This window comes from Dreissena polymorpha, chromosome 15 (genome assembly GCF_020536995.1).
Source record: "Dreissena polymorpha isolate Duluth1 chromosome 15, UMN_Dpol_1.0, whole genome shotgun sequence".
Lineage (NCBI taxonomy): Eukaryota > Metazoa > Mollusca > Bivalvia > Myida > Dreissenidae > Dreissena > Dreissena polymorpha.
Window position 1 is genome coordinate 7,121,040 of NC_068369.1, and position 16,029 is coordinate 7,137,068.

The window sequence follows — 16,029 nt, forward strand, 5'->3', positions numbered from 1 at the left end:
ATTTTTAAGAAATAATGGGGAAAAAAACACTAAACAACTGCAGCTTTAGCGTGAAATAGCATGCATTGTGTCGTATTACGTGTTAATAATGACGTCACGAGTACGCGCACTTAATATTTGTAAATAATGTTGTTTTTTTTGCTTTTTGAATTGCATTATGTGTTAAAAATATATTACATCTTGGTATCAAATTGTTTGTTTTGTTGAATCTGATTCGATTTTACTAAAAATGATTACTTTATAGTTGATTCCGAGTAATATGACCGTTCTCCGCCGCGCGTGATATCTATATTTCAGCACTGCCGAAATAGAGGAAAGTTTATTCCACAGTGGTTTATTTCGACAATGGCACGTCTGATGATGGGATAAATTACAGTACACATCACATTTTTATTTTATATACACGAAGTTCACAAACACTTTTACAGATATACATAGTCACACATGTACTAGAGATACTAGAGATATTTGCATCAATTTAGTTAAATACTAAATGATAACAAAAATGGTAATCACAGATTAAATACATTGAGGATTTTTAAAATATACAAATATTGTTCATTTACAATAACAAACAATAGCACATATCATATTATTTATATCACAGCGCATGCTCATAAATCACTATCCAATCACATTTTGATTTATAATCGTTCGAATTACACCAGCCAATCGAATGTTCAGTTATTTTCGTCCAGGTACGATGGGGGCGGAGCAAACACACGCTGCCCCGCCCATCTGAATGGAACACAGGTAATCGCACATGGAGAGTGTGTGGCTTGAGTGCTGGTCCGGAAGTGGGTGTGATTGATTATTTTGTCCTGAAACAAATAGTGAACAGAACATGCATTGTTCATATGTCTGATGCATATAGTTTTGATATGTGTTCAAGGTATGGTACTGCCTTTATCAATTAAAGACAATGCGATGTGATACCGCGCTATATCTTCACTTGACGGAAGGACAACCATTTAAAATGTGAAAATATTAAAAGAGACAAAGTGCTTCTCTTTCCAGGAAATTCCATCATTATGACGACGGAAACATACACATATTTGCAAATACTTGACGGTTTTATATTCAAGTGGGACAACAGGCAGCGGTTCCATAAAAGATCGCACATTGTCCCTCCCCCGGATCGTACCCCACTCCCTAGCACCCAACCCCACCGACTTCGCCCTTGACCCCCATGTCCCTCTGAGGGTTAGTATATGTTTATACATGTTTGGGCCGTTGTAAAATGATGACATTGAAACGAAAAGAAAATACTTATTAAAGAAATACCCGTTCTTATTGATGATATATACACAAGGTATGAAATACACAATATGCCTATTGCTTGGTGATTTTGTTCACCGAAATTATGTGAGGATTCCGAAAGTGGGGAGGACAATTTGTTCTCGATTTTTATGATACAGCTGCCTTTGAGTGAAATATATGATGAACTATTCAAGTATAATAATTCAAGAAAATAATACAATAGTCCCCAAGTAAATTGATTTCTGTGTGAGCTATGTAAGTGTATCGGCAGACAAACAGATTTCGTCGGATGCTTTCTATCGAAAAAAAGTCATTTTTTTAATTTGGGAAGACAGAGTACAATACAACAGTTAATTTCAAAATCCCAGTTCTTATTTTTGTCAGTTTTTTTATATTTATATTCTAGCTTAAACAACTTTTTTTCTAACTCTCCAATTAATTGGTTGAATATAATAGTGAACCGAAAGGAAGCAATGAAATGCCAATTTTATTTCACTTATATGTGTTGTTTGATGCACTTTTTCGCATACAATAAAACCGCGGCTAATTTTGTTTCAACGGAACATTGTATTTTAAAACAATATTGTTTAAAAAAAAATTGTATTCGCAAACAAAAAACTGTGAAAATGTCATTAACATACTTTGTAAATTATGTGGACAACCACAATGTGCCGCGTCACTTTCGTCGTGCTCGTGTCGACTCGTGCATATGACTTCACAGTTCAGATTGTAGTAACCAGATCGTAGTTGAAGGGAACGTGCTAATACATAAGACGTCACCAGCTGAATCACGAGTAGAACTGCGAAGGTACGCATTGTGGTATTGGACTGAAATTCAATACAAACACATTTAACTTACAACACAAAGCAGTTATAATGACGTTTCTATTCCACGAACATATAATGAAAAGGTTTAAATATTCGTTGCAATTAAAGTTTGTTTTTTTACAAGTACCAACGATCTTTAAATGCGTAAATATATGGATGTTAACAAGTATTAGTGCAGCAGAAAATACTAATCAAGTCTACCTGATTAGGAAGATTTTGGGGAACCGCGTTTCCACTTCAAAGACTATAAATGTCTTGTAAGGTATAATTTACTGTTCAACACAAAATCTCTGCCTTCACTGAAGCAGTGAACTGTTACTGTCCCAACTTAAACTAATTTAATTTGGACACTAACCAAGACAATATCGTGCTTTGAATACTCGATTCCATGACTGTCTGATGTTTTATCAGGCCGAAGTGCGTAGTTCGCTTTCCATTTACGTTCCCATTGACGTCATATGGCTGTGGGCACTAAGGTCGCCTTCCCGACAGGGTTATGAAGCCAGGACATTCAGGACAGGTAATACAATCAGGGCGTCTTTGTGGATCTAGATTTCTGTGTCAGTTTACCCATATCAATGTAATTGTGACAACTTTTAATACTTTAGCTTCGCTCTTGAAAAACGGGGCTAAATGCAGGTGCGTAGAATGTCACTGCACAGGCTTGTGTGGGATTACACTTCGCGCACATTATGTACAGTTTTTTCAAGGACGAAGCTCAACTACGTTTTAAGCTTAAATCTTCTGAGCCCTATTACAGAAGCAAAAATGCACAATTGTTGTAATTTAATAATTTATAACAAAATAATCAAAGAAAGATGTACAGCTTGGTTTGAACGACATTTATTTTTAATCGAAAGAAAAACGCCTTAATTTGCAATTATAACGTGTCGAAATGTATGTTAATTTGATCCGCGTAATGCGAAAATGGGTATTATGCCATATGTTTGAGTCGAGTGTTCTCGTTAGCGCAGTCATGGCAATCAGGGTTAGTGGTATCGTTAGCGCTCTAAGTAGCTCCTTACCAGAGGTCGCTCATGTGCAAGCAGGTCGGGAGCTACGCCGACCGCATATGGCACAAGACTAATTTGTGCACGACGCTGTTCATTTTATATAGTATTAATATGTTAGTCATACACGTACTGACTGAAATCGAAAACAGAGCTCCTAATTGTGATACCATTTTGCGTTACGGCGCTTTACACTTTTCTCAATCAGCTGAAAGTTCCTTGTTAATAAAGCAGGTGTTAAAAGTATTTCTACGTGTATAGTATTAATATTTTACTTAAATTATAAACAGACAGTCCGAAAAGGTAAAAACAAATAATTATTGTATGCAAACGCTCATGGTCACATTCCACATTTAATACCAATATTTGTACTGCAAACACCCATGCATATCGGTTATCCTGCAGCTTTATGTTGACTTACTTTTCACAGATTGCCGACAATTATACTAGTTATACAAATCCGCATATGTTTTAAACAAGTAAAGAAGAAAATATTGAAGACGAAAAAAAGAAAAGAAAAAGAAACAAATGAATCATATGATCCTCGTTCTTCCGAAACGGTTGTTGTCCCAGATAAGCTCGTGCAGTCCTCACATGCTTATCAGGGATGACACTTTCCAACTGAAATAGATTTTCGTTTAGAATCGAATTTCTATGAAAAACAACCCCATTAAAGAGGAAAGTGCCGTCCTTTATTCCCTGTGTTGACTGTACAGCCTAATTTGGGACGACACTTTACGCATATGCATTAAGCCCAGTTTTTCCACAACGCGGCTCATACGATATAGTAGTGAGAGATTTCGCAATTATGGTTTCACACTAGAATCGCCCCAAATTTCATTGTTGCTCAGGGAGAAGTATTTATATTTGAAAGCATGAATGCACAACAGATACAGTTGTGTAAATGTCGTTTACCTCGTAAAGCAAATGATTATTTACATAATTCTTAAAAATAAAAAGGGATACATTGTGCCACAAATATTGCTTTGTAACGCACACTAAGACAGTTTTAATCGCATTATAGCGTTAGTCTGTTCATTTTTTTTAAATTAAATACGTGTAAAACTGCATGAACGTTAACTTGAATGTTGCTGTAATTCACTCAACGCTTATGGAATCCTTTTTGCGTTAATACGTACCGGTAGTTTTACAATGGCAACTTACTCCAGTCATTCTAGCCTTAAAATGGCCAAAGGTAGAAAAAATTGCAAAAGAATTGATTTGCTTATTTTTAAGTGTTTAAATATATGGGGAATCTCATGAAAAGGTTTAAAATTATTTATTTTTGGCGGAAAGTGCTCAAATTTGTAACAAAACAACATGCCTTGAACTTCAGCTGAAACCAGTGGACATTTACCAAAAAATGCATATATGAAATGCATCTGGTCATTAAGCATAAGTTTTCATTGTTTTTGAAGCATATACGACATACAAATATGTCAAGATGCTGGTGATGGTCTTTAAGTCGACTTCTCTTTTTATTTTGATCATATTTATTGTATGTCTAGGGTCAATTTACCCCACCCACTTCTTTTCAACAGTGTCCATTAATTGTATTCTCAAGATCATTCACCTAAGATCATTTAGTGCAACCAGAAACAGTCACTGATTTGTGCGAAACGTCATTAAGAATAGCATCTGCATGTTTATGTAATTAATACGAGTGTAAAGAAATTGTTTCGTCAAAAAATACGATAGGACTATAACAAAACGTATAATTTTGTCATTTGTGTCGAAAAACCATGTATATAGTTTAATCATTTTTTAATGAATGATTAAAGTATATTTTTGCATTTCAAAGTTGTTCACATATACAGGTCTATTTTGATACGTATTATAGAAAATAAACATCCACAATCAAATAAACTCATTGGAAAATCTGGCATTTTCTTATTTGAAACGATAAATATATATGCGCACACTAAACGTACTGCATTCTAAACTATTTTAAATCTATACATATTGAATCAATTATAATGTGTCAATGCCATTTGCTACGTAAACATTCCAATAAATGATGTGTATAATTATTGAAAAACCTGAATGCTTTCAAATATTTTCATAAATGCATCGAATCCTTTTAAAAATTTTAAATCTTTATACAGGTCGTACATATAATACGTTCAGGTTTCAGACACAATTTCCTCATGATCATTGATGTCGGAGGAATTTGAACAGTTTCATCGACAGTTCCCACAGCCTTGTGAACAATCTTGTGAACAATCAAGTCCATGTTTCCTACACGTATATCGTTGTGAGTCACAACTTTGTTGGCAATTACAGCGTATTACTTTGAGTAGAGGTTCAGGAGCAGACAGATGTGTCCTTACTGGAATTAATTTGTAGTTGGATATATCCCAACCCAAATCTACTGCATCCAGTGTGTTGTGCCCTCGCCATATCTGTGTCTGTAGGTATGTGCGCAGTGATTGAAAGCGAAAGGCAGCCGTTTTGCTTGACAAGTTGTGCAAACCTTCTGGGTAAACTTCCAGAATCTCAGGATATCGAGCCCGTCTAAAGTATCACCGTTGTTGAGAAAAAATATTGCCTCTGTACCATGATTTGTTATCTTGTTAACGTCTGGTTCTTCTTCATTTAATATCTCAATGATCTGTCTGAACAATTGGGACTGGTTCTGAAAAGCTTCAGTACGGCTTCTTTGCTGATACCATATATCATAGAAATCGCATCACAACCTGTGTATGCATGTATGAACGGAAGCATGTTGCATAACTCTGGTCCAAGGACATTCTTCTTGATATTCGATACTTTCTTTGTCTGATTTACTCGCCTTATATCTGATTTATACGATTTAGCGTAGAAAAAGCAGACACACTTGATATCAAACGTCTCATCTGATCTTAAACTTTTTGTCCGATTTAGCGTAAAAAAAGCAGTCACACTTGATATCAAACGTCTCATCAGATCTTAAATTTCTGCTTTTCGCCTGTCATCCATCATACATTGCCCTGCAACAAAAATGCTGAAATAATTGATTGCATAAATATATTTTAAATATAATTTCAATACATACAACTGTAACAGACGTAGAATAATGTTAAATAAGTATTTGTGTTGCCTCCAAGTATTTTGAATCAGTGTTGGTTTTATTTTCTGTGTCCTTTTTGATTTTGGAAGATATGTTTACTATATAATAGCATACTTTAGTATAATAAAGTACGTGCTGGGTGGTACGAGTGGCAAAATGTTAAAAACCACTTGTGAACAGACGCAATCCAAATATCACTGACTAGCAGTATAATTATTCTTTTAAATTATCATTTTTTTTATAACAATACATGACATATCCTAAAATGGACTATTCAGTAAATATAACATACCATGCTGAATGATAAAGATGGCCAAAGCTACTTGAACTTTTGGTCTTGTCACATACTTTATACACTACTGCGTCTGCACAAAAGGCAAAACAGAATATCAAACAAAGGAAATGGCTTTTAAAACTTGAAACTATATATATTTGCTTGAAAATTATAATCTGTACATCAAACTAATAATTGTATACAGGAGTTATAGACAATCAACGAGTTGTGCGATCTTACTATTTTCTGAAAAATGTGTTTTGTTATTGGACTATGTGTATGCCTTATTGTGATAAATGTTTAAAGTTCAAATCATAGGGGTACATAATGTATTTACAAATTGCAGTGCGTCATATAATTCAATTTTAGAACTATATGACATACCTTTATGCTACATATTTGACCTCTGGTAACAGCCTTATATATCGGTCTCAATGTTTTCGCAGTATATGAAATGCTTTAAAGGGACTTGTGCCAGTCGTCAGATTAACATTCCTACAAATTTAGAGAAAGTGTAAATAAAAGTGTTTTTTTTCAATAAATTAATTTCAACATTCAATTCGTTTTAAGGATGTTAACATAAATTTTAATAAATGCATGCGAATGCACCCTTACCTTTGCTTAAAAAATTCCCAATAACCAGCCCCCACTGCCTTCTTTCAACTTCTCTCGTCGATGTATGAACCTAGAAAAAAAGTTATTCATTACTTTATATTAGCCTTATTATAGTTCATTCATTATGTATCATAAACTTGTTGCCTTTGTACTGCATTATTCTCTATAGAATGTTTGCAACAATTTCAAAAGCTTACTGATTGCATTCTAAAGATATGTGAGGGTAAACATACCTAAGTATTGATATTTGCAGGTAACAAGCCACATTAAACAAGAGTAACTGATTTCTTCCGCAATCTATATTTCATTGATCCACGTGACCTGAAATGGAGTTAATATAGAAAATATTTAATACTTAGCAATTTCATGTTCATAATAAACGTGTTTAAATAAAAAATAGAATGAAATGCGACAAACTAAGAAATAATATTTTTCACAAATTTTGCGAATTTTGACAATAACACGCTTCCGTACTTTTAACAATTTTGCAGAATTCGGTTTACAGGTTGTCAAAAAAAATTCTCATGAACTTACAATGCTTCCAGTAAATACCGATTGTCAATGTGTCTTTTATATGTAAAAAAAATCTACAAAGAAGTATAAACGACTCAATAAGTCAATATATCATATATAACTTGATGCATGTGTTTGAAGAGGGCTCCTTCTTATAATCTTGTTTCAACTAGATTTCTGCTAAAACATCGGCACTATTAAGTATTGCTCTATATTGAAATATATCAATTCACATCACTTGAAATACAAAACTTCTACTTACCGTCTTTATAACCTAAAATCACAGTTGATACCACATCGATCAGCAGAACTGTCAACTGACTTTGCCCGCCATGTTGTACTGTTGCACGTCACTTTATGACGTCATATTTATTGGAAAACCATGTATGGTGTACTACATTTGACATCAGAAAAATTTGCATTTTTCGCCATTTTTAACGTTTAATTTAAACACTTTCCCCATTGAGTTGAGACTTGAAAATAACACTTTGTATTAATAAGACATAGGAGAATACGATCCACACGGAATTAATTCTTTTGCAATTTTTTCTAGGTTAAAAATAGACCGACTGGAGTAACTTGTTAATAACCTCTGTTATGATAAGAAATTCAGAACGCAACAGTTCCTTTTGGCAATTTCACGCATGCGCATAGCGCTAATTCGTGTTCAGAAGTATTTTCATTCATATCGATCGATGACAACTGATACTACTACCACTACAAAAGATTTTCGCGCTCCCGCGAAACGTTAATGTCATGTCACGGAAGTGGACCGTAACTGATAAACCATTATTTTTAAGCGAGAGTTCAGTATAGCAAGTAGTGCCATTTCTGTTTACAATAATCTTTTAAAGTAAACTTTACTTATCTTAAACAAGGATATTAAAATAAATGAACTCAAATGCATTAAGTCATCCCAGTGTTATTACTTACATTCACTTTTAAAATTGCTTGTTAAACACAAACAGGCAAATGATGTGTTATATGTTATAAATTACATATGTTTGCTGTCGGCGTGGCTACTGGAGAGGGAGGCAATCATAATCAAATTGTCTCTATTTAATGTGTTGATGTCAGTGTAAAATATTAAGTGAGTTAATGAAATATCAGTATGATTAGGTTTACATTCGAAGTATTAATAAACAAGCATTTCAAAAAAAGTAAACGATATTAATATGGGCCGTGCTCTGGAAAAGGGGGTTTAATTCATGTGCGTTAAGACTAGCCTGCGCAGTCCATACACGCTAATCAGGGACGACACTTTTCGCTTTTATGATATTTTTCGTTTAAAGAAAGTCTCGTCTTAGCAAAAATCCAGTAAAGGCAGAAAGTGTCGCCTCTGATTAGTCTGTGCTGACTACACAGGCTAATATGGGAAAACAGTTTACGCACATGCATTAAACCCCCTTTTCCCAGAGCGAGGCTCATATTAATATTGATGACACTATTACTGTTCTATATTACAATGTACGTACTTAAAGAGCGAAATAAAAGGACCATCTTTTCAAAGAGCGATTGTCTTTGGATTAAGTACTTACAGCAGCAATTGTATCTTAGATACTCGAGAAGCCAGAGAAAGACGTACATGTCTGCAGACAATGGACGTCTCCGTGCGTCACATACCACGCACATCGCGATGGCTTTCAATAAGTGACATAGTTCTCATTTCTGATAATGCTGTAACTTTCATATTTATACACATGCCGTCTCTACGCACAACGCTATGTCTTAAGTCAATGATGTTTGGCAAACAGTGTATGTGGGTCCTTGTAGTGTTGTGCAACTTCAGCGACGGGTTTATCTTGGATTGTTTGTATATTTGTTATGAAGGACACAGTCTACCGGATGTTTACTTTTCATCTTGTGGCTGCATCAATGTCCGAATTCAAGGTAAATAAGTCAAAATACATGTATTTAAATCTAGGACAATACTGCATTAAAGCCCTTGACCGCAAGTTCGTAGCGAGCGTACAATAAATTATACATTCCTTTGCGCTTAGGAGCTTGAATTTATTTTCTACGTACAACCAGGATTTCAGTGACGCAATACACGCAATTTTCGTTCATTACTCTAGAACAAGTACACGTTAATCATGTTTAGAATCATTTTCTTTGAACTGTGGCGTTAAGATAGATTGGGTAGCTTCATACGAAAATGATTATTAAGCCATATGCGCACATAACGGTCTTCCCATTGCGTCCTCTGGTTAAGAAATACGGTACTCTGTCCGCTACAGTGGCATAGTCTGATAAGCGGACAGGATGGCTCCTGAGCCCAGACTGCGCATGCGCATATGGCATGAGACCCTTCTCCGAACACAAGAAAACAAGAGTTTTTCGTGTCAATATTCGGGATTTTAAAATGTAAAATCTATGTCAGATGAAAATTACACTCTCGCACTGTTCTGATGATGAATAAACTAGAAGCTCATAATAAATTCACAATCTTTAAAGTCGGACAACAGGTATCAAATATAAAAAATAAAATATATTAAATTTTTATAAACAGAATTATGTTTGTAACACATTGATGTTTTTGTATACTGTGAAATCTAATTGTAAAATTAAAAATAAAATAAAATTGTATGCCAGATAACTTGTTCCACATGGGTTATAATCACTAATGAATTTTATAGTACTTAAATATTACTAGATCTATTTAAATACCTCGATGAATAAGAAATATGGCAGAGTAAAATTTTTGATAAAAAAATTAGCGTCGTTCTGGGCAAACTGGGCCTAATTCATGTGCGTACAGTGTCGTACCAGATTATCATGTTCAGTCCACACAGACCTATCAGGAACGGCACTTTCCGCTTTTATGGAATTTTTCGTTTAAAAGAAGTCTCTTCTTACCAGACATCCATTTTAAGCGGAAAGAGTAGTCCCTGATTAGCATGAGCAAACTAAACATCATTATATGGGATGACACGTAACGCACATGTCTGGGATGACACGTATCGCACATGTCTGGGATGACACGTATCGCACATCTGGGATGACACGTAACGCACATCTGGGATGACACGTAACGCACATGTATGGGATGACACGTAAAGCACATCTGGGATGACACGTAACGCACATCTGGGATGACACGTAACGCACATGTATGGGATGACACGTAAAGCACATGTCTGGGATAACGTAACGCACATCTGGGATGACACGTAAAGCACATCTGGGATGACACGTAACGCACATCTGGGATGACACGTAACGCACATCTGGGATGACACGTAACGCACATGCCTGGGATGACACGTATCGCACATCTAGGATGACTAGTATCGCACATCTGGGATGACACGTTAAGCACATCTGGGATGACACGTAACGCACATCTGGGATGACACGTAACGCACATCTGGATTGTCACGTAACGCACATCTGGGATGACACGTAACGCACATCTGGGATGACACGTAACGCACATCTGGGATGACACGTAACGCACATCTGGGATGACACGTACAGCACATGTCTGGGATAACGTAACGCACATCTGGGATGGCATGTAACGTACATGTCTGGGATGACACGTAAAGCACTTGTCTGGGATGACACGTAAAGCACTTGTCATGGATGACACGCAACGCACATCTGGGATGATACGTATCGCTCATGTCTGGGATGACACGTAACGCACATCTGGGATGACACGTAACGCACATCCGGGATGACACGTAACACAGATGTCTGGGATGACACGTAACGCACATCTGGGATGACACGTAACGCACATCTGGGATGACGCGTAACGCAATTCTGGAATGACACGTAACGCACATGTCTGGGATGACACGTAAAGCACATGCAAAAAAGTCCGCTTTTCCCAGAACGCGGTTCAAAAGTGTCGTGTTCTGAGAAAACTGAGCATAATGCATGTGTGTAAAGTGTGGTCCGAGATTAGCCTGTGCAGTCCGCACAGGCTTATCAGGGACGACACTTTCCGCCTAAATTGGATTTTTGATAAGAAGAGACTTCATTTACACGAAAAATGTCATAAAAGTCGTCCCTGATTAGCCTGTGTGGACTGCAAAGGCTAATCTTGGATGACACTCTACGCACATACATTGTGCCCTGTTTTCTCAGAACACGACTCAAATGTTCAAAAGACATGGTTTCAAGTTTCACCTTTTTCGTTCTCTTGAAGGTCAGTACACTACAAAACCTCCCCTAACAACCACAACAACTCCTCTAGAGACAACACAGACGAGTGTTCTCGCTCATGCCGACGGATCACCGCTTATGTCAGCGCTTACCTTGAATATCACAACGGAAGCAGTTCTCTCAACGTCAACAACGACCGTGTCGACAACAGCCCCCACACGGACAACGATGTCAATGTGTGATTATTTATGCGCAATACAGGAGGGCGGAGCGGCCTGCTCATGCAGCAAACCTATCGTGCCAGGAAAATAAGAAAGCCTTTTATTTACCGTCATAAATAAAACATATGGGTGCTTAATAACGTTTTATCATATGCTATACACTGTTTCCCATGTAATACAACCATTACATATAAAAATTTTATTACACATGTATAATACAACATTTTTAAGCGTTTTCATTGGCTTAGTTTTCGTTTATTGACCAATCGCATTTTGTTATTTTGCTGAAATGACTTTGCAACGTCAAATGACGTCACAAAATGTAAACAACATTCGGGATTTATCATTATGTTTGCGTACATATTTATTTAATTTGCTCATTTAAAAGCATGTGATAAACAAGATCTGACACTCGTTGTCATATCATACCATATTTTATTAAACTCGTCCAGAAAATTCGTTAGTAAGCTTGCCAAAGGCTCGCTTACTAACAAAATTCCTAAACTCGTTTGATAAAATATGGTATGATATGACAACTCGTGCCAGATCCTATATGTATTTGTGCACAAAAAATATATGCTTAGATTGGCTTGGTCGTTTGTAAGAGGGCATTATCCATATTCACAAAGCTTCTTAGGGGAATTACGGAAATTACTGAAATTCCACAAAAAAACTTATTTAACTTGTTATTACGTGATTATTTTTTCATTAAAATAAGCCCGCGCTCTGTGAAAATGGTGTTTAATGCATGTAGTCCACACAGGCTTATCAGGGACGCCGCTTAAACTTGATTTGTGCCAAGAAGAGGCTTTATTTAAAAGAAAAATATCATAAAAGCGGAAAGAGTGGTCCTTGATTAGCCTGTGCTAATATGGGACGTTATTTTACGCACATACATTACCCCCCCCCCCCTTTTTTTTCACAGAGCACGGCCCAACTTTTTTAAACAGGTAAATAATTGTCAAAGGTTTCATACTATGGAATTGTTTCAGCAGAAAACAACGAGCGTCACAAACAGAATTAAGTATGATTATTGCCCTTCAGTTATATTAGATAAAGATTCCCTACTGAGCGATAGGGTTACTGGCTCTTAACTATAAATCCAACGATCACGGGTTCGATACATAATTAGTGCGGAAAGTGATCATAAAGTCCGTTCTATTCTAGGGCTATTCTAACCCTACAACTGACTCAATTAAGGCAGTTGTCGGCTTTTGGCATAAGTATGAAATTTAAACCAGCTAACCCAAACAAAATAAACTCGTCATATTCTGACTTTAATACAGATGAAAACGGTAAAAATATCAAACTAAACAAACTACCGGTAACTATTTATTGTAAAAGTATGTCTTCTTTGACGTTTCAAATCTGACCTCCTGATATAGCATATACAAATAAAGGAGTACGAGATATTCCACAATAATAAGTGAAACAGAGTAAAACAGCAGTGAACAAAAATTTGTTATAAATGATACAGATCATACGAAGTGACAGGTCTAAACATTCCATGAAAATGAGCCGCGCTCTGTAAAAAGGGGTTTAAATGCATTTGCGTAAAGTGTCGTCCAAGATTAGCCTGTGCAGTCCGCACAGGATAATCAGGGACGACACTTTCCGCTTTTATGAGTTTTTTCGTTTCAAGAAAGTCTCTTCTTAGCAAAAGTCAAGTTTCGGCGGAAAGTGTCGTCCCTGATTAGCCTGGGCGGACTGCACAGGCTAATCTGGGACGACACTTTACGCACATGCATTAATTTCAATAATGTTGTCGTTATGTAACATTTTGATCAAGTAAACACATATATTTTGCGTATCTATTGCATTTTTTTTTCAATTTATTTGGCATCTGTACAATTGCGTATGAAACTGTAAAACTGTCGTTTGTCTTCTATTTTCGGAAACAATACTTTTTATCGTCAAACAAAACGGAATGTCGCTCCAGTCCATTAATCCGTTAATTAAAACATATATTTCATTATTTAGAAATAGAAACTTTGCCATATAATCAATATTAGCCTGTTAATAAATAAGTTTTCATTTTTAAAAAATCTCATTTTTTATTAATAAATCAAAGAGCATACTTCTTTATTTCCGTCGATCAGGCGATTTAAGCGTCTAACTAGTACACGCGGAACGTAGACTAGAGAGACTCGGATTCCTTCTAAGCTTGTTGTCTTCGTGCAGACGCTTGTTGTCTTCGTGTTTACGTTTTCAATGAGGTTCCATTTCTAAACGTGTGTTCTCCCATTTCTAAAATGTATGAAAGTGTCTTTCTTATGTTTTATTCTAAGTGGTAATTTAAATAAACGTCCCATGCATCGATACGAATAAGAAACTTTATTATTTTTATATGAATTCTGAACGGAAACGCTGAATGTTTGTCCTATGTTCAATTTGATCGCACAGCGATTTTGATGGGCACGCGAATTCAGGATAGTGAGAGTGGAAGGTTGCACTAGGCAAAGGTAATTTGTTATGTTCAATCTAAATAACGGCAAGGCACTTATCAAATAACATGATTAATTTTCGCTGGTGTTGTCACAAGATGAATGCACCAAATGAAAATATCTGGCATACACAATTGGAAATTAACGTCTGGTGCAGTCAAGAGAACATATTGAAGACACATCGCGAAAAGAAATTGGAATAATTTCCGGGCGATCTCTTAATCAGCCGTATCCTGTAACTAAGTATTATCTGTTGCCAATAACATCCATTAATTTTTACGGGTCATTTCTTTTTCGTCAGTCGGTGTCCTAACATTTCCATGCTGTGCTAATCGCACCAGAAGATTTCGCCGATCATTGGACGCTTGGAAAACGCTTCGATGATTCCGATGAAGAAACGCAGCGAATTATAGGAAATAATATAAAATGGCAGACATCAGGAATGTCACAATATAGCGACGAGTGTTCTTTAATAACAATAGATTGGTTTTATCAAGAATCTCTGAAGTCGATTGCTGTTTTAATGTGGGTTTCTTCAGTTTTTTTTCATTTTCTGTTATTCTGTGTTAGGAACATATAGTGTTGTATATATTGTTTCCGAAAAAAAACTTTTTATCTGGGTGAATAATATGCCTGAACCTCCGCGCATAGATTTGAGTGGTTCTGAGCATACAGAGGGGGTAATCACGTGACAAACAAAATGGCGACGTCCATGCCGAGGCAGGTATTTTTCGTCGTTTTATACCCTTTATTACTTGTATTTTTTTTTGTTCCATTCCGCTCACTTTCCATACACATTAGAAAGAAAGTGACTTTTATTTCTTAGTAATATTCGCTCTATATCTCGACATTACTCGTGCAAAATGTCTTAGCGGGATGACTTAATTAGGGCTCCACTTATAAAATGTGCACCGAGTAAAGTCGAGATATATAGCGAATTTAGATACGAAATAAACGCTAATTACCTTTTTACTAATATGGCTGGAAAGTGATCGTCATTTTAAAAAATAGACATAAGTAATAAAGGGTATAAAACGGCGAAAAATAACTGTCTCGGTATGGACGTCGCCATCTTGACTATCATGTGATTATCCCCTCTGAGCATAGCTCGTATCGAATTCCTGATGTCATTTCAAATGAGCCTCGCTCTTGGAAAACGGAGCCTTATGCATTTGTGTAAAGTGTCGTCCCAGATAAGCCTGTGAATCCAAACGGTCTAATCAGGGACGACACTTTCCGCCTAAAATGTATGTTAGCTAAGACGAAACTTCACAGGCTTATGCGAGATGACATTTCCGATTCAATGAAATTTAAAGGACAGTGTGTTTTCACTCAAAATCGGGTCCGGTAAACTGCCCTACTCCCAATTGTAAAAGTATATATTTTTCCCAAATGGGAGCTAAAAATTCCCAAATGGAAGGTCCCCCCCCCCAAAAAAAATAACTATTTTTTTTCTAGATCTGAATATCTTTTTCAACTACCATCCATATAAATTCAATTTTAATAAATATAATATTCAAAACACTTGTATTCTCAATTTTGAAGCATTTTTTAGCAAAACAACAACAACACTTTTTTCCCAATTTTAGTCAAAACACTGAAGTAAGTGACTCCTGACGGAAATGCATGGTTAGGCGGAAAGTATCGCCCATGATTAGCCTGCAAAGGCTGGGAAGAGACTTAACGTTTCCTAAAAAAATAT

General features: G+C 36.1%; 3 long non-coding RNA genes across 3 annotated transcripts; 1 reads left to right on the forward strand and 2 right to left on the reverse strand.

Moving 5' to 3' along the window:
- Positions 1-376: 376 nt before the first annotated feature.
- LOC127861117 (uncharacterized) lies at positions 377-4,260 on the reverse strand. Its single transcript, XR_008040072.1, has 4 exons — positions 4,238-4,260; positions 2,290-2,644; positions 1,902-2,088; positions 377-821 (listed from the first exon to the last, which is right to left on the reverse strand). It is a non-coding gene; the product is annotated as an uncharacterized LOC127861117 (long non-coding RNA).
- Positions 4,261-4,955: 695 nt separating this feature from the next.
- Positions 4,956-8,120, reverse strand: LOC127860562 (uncharacterized). The gene is made up of 5 exons (XR_008039844.1): positions 7,812-8,120; positions 7,270-7,357; positions 7,037-7,106; positions 6,440-6,512; positions 4,956-6,067 (listed from the first exon to the last, which is right to left on the reverse strand). It is a non-coding gene; the product is annotated as an uncharacterized LOC127860562 (long non-coding RNA).
- A 916-nt stretch (positions 8,121-9,036) lies between these two features.
- Positions 9,037-12,118, forward strand: LOC127860759 (uncharacterized). Its single transcript, XR_008039917.1, has 2 exons — positions 9,037-9,439; positions 11,706-12,118. It is a non-coding gene; the product is annotated as an uncharacterized LOC127860759 (long non-coding RNA).
- The last annotated feature ends 3,911 nt before the right edge of the window (positions 12,119-16,029 follow it).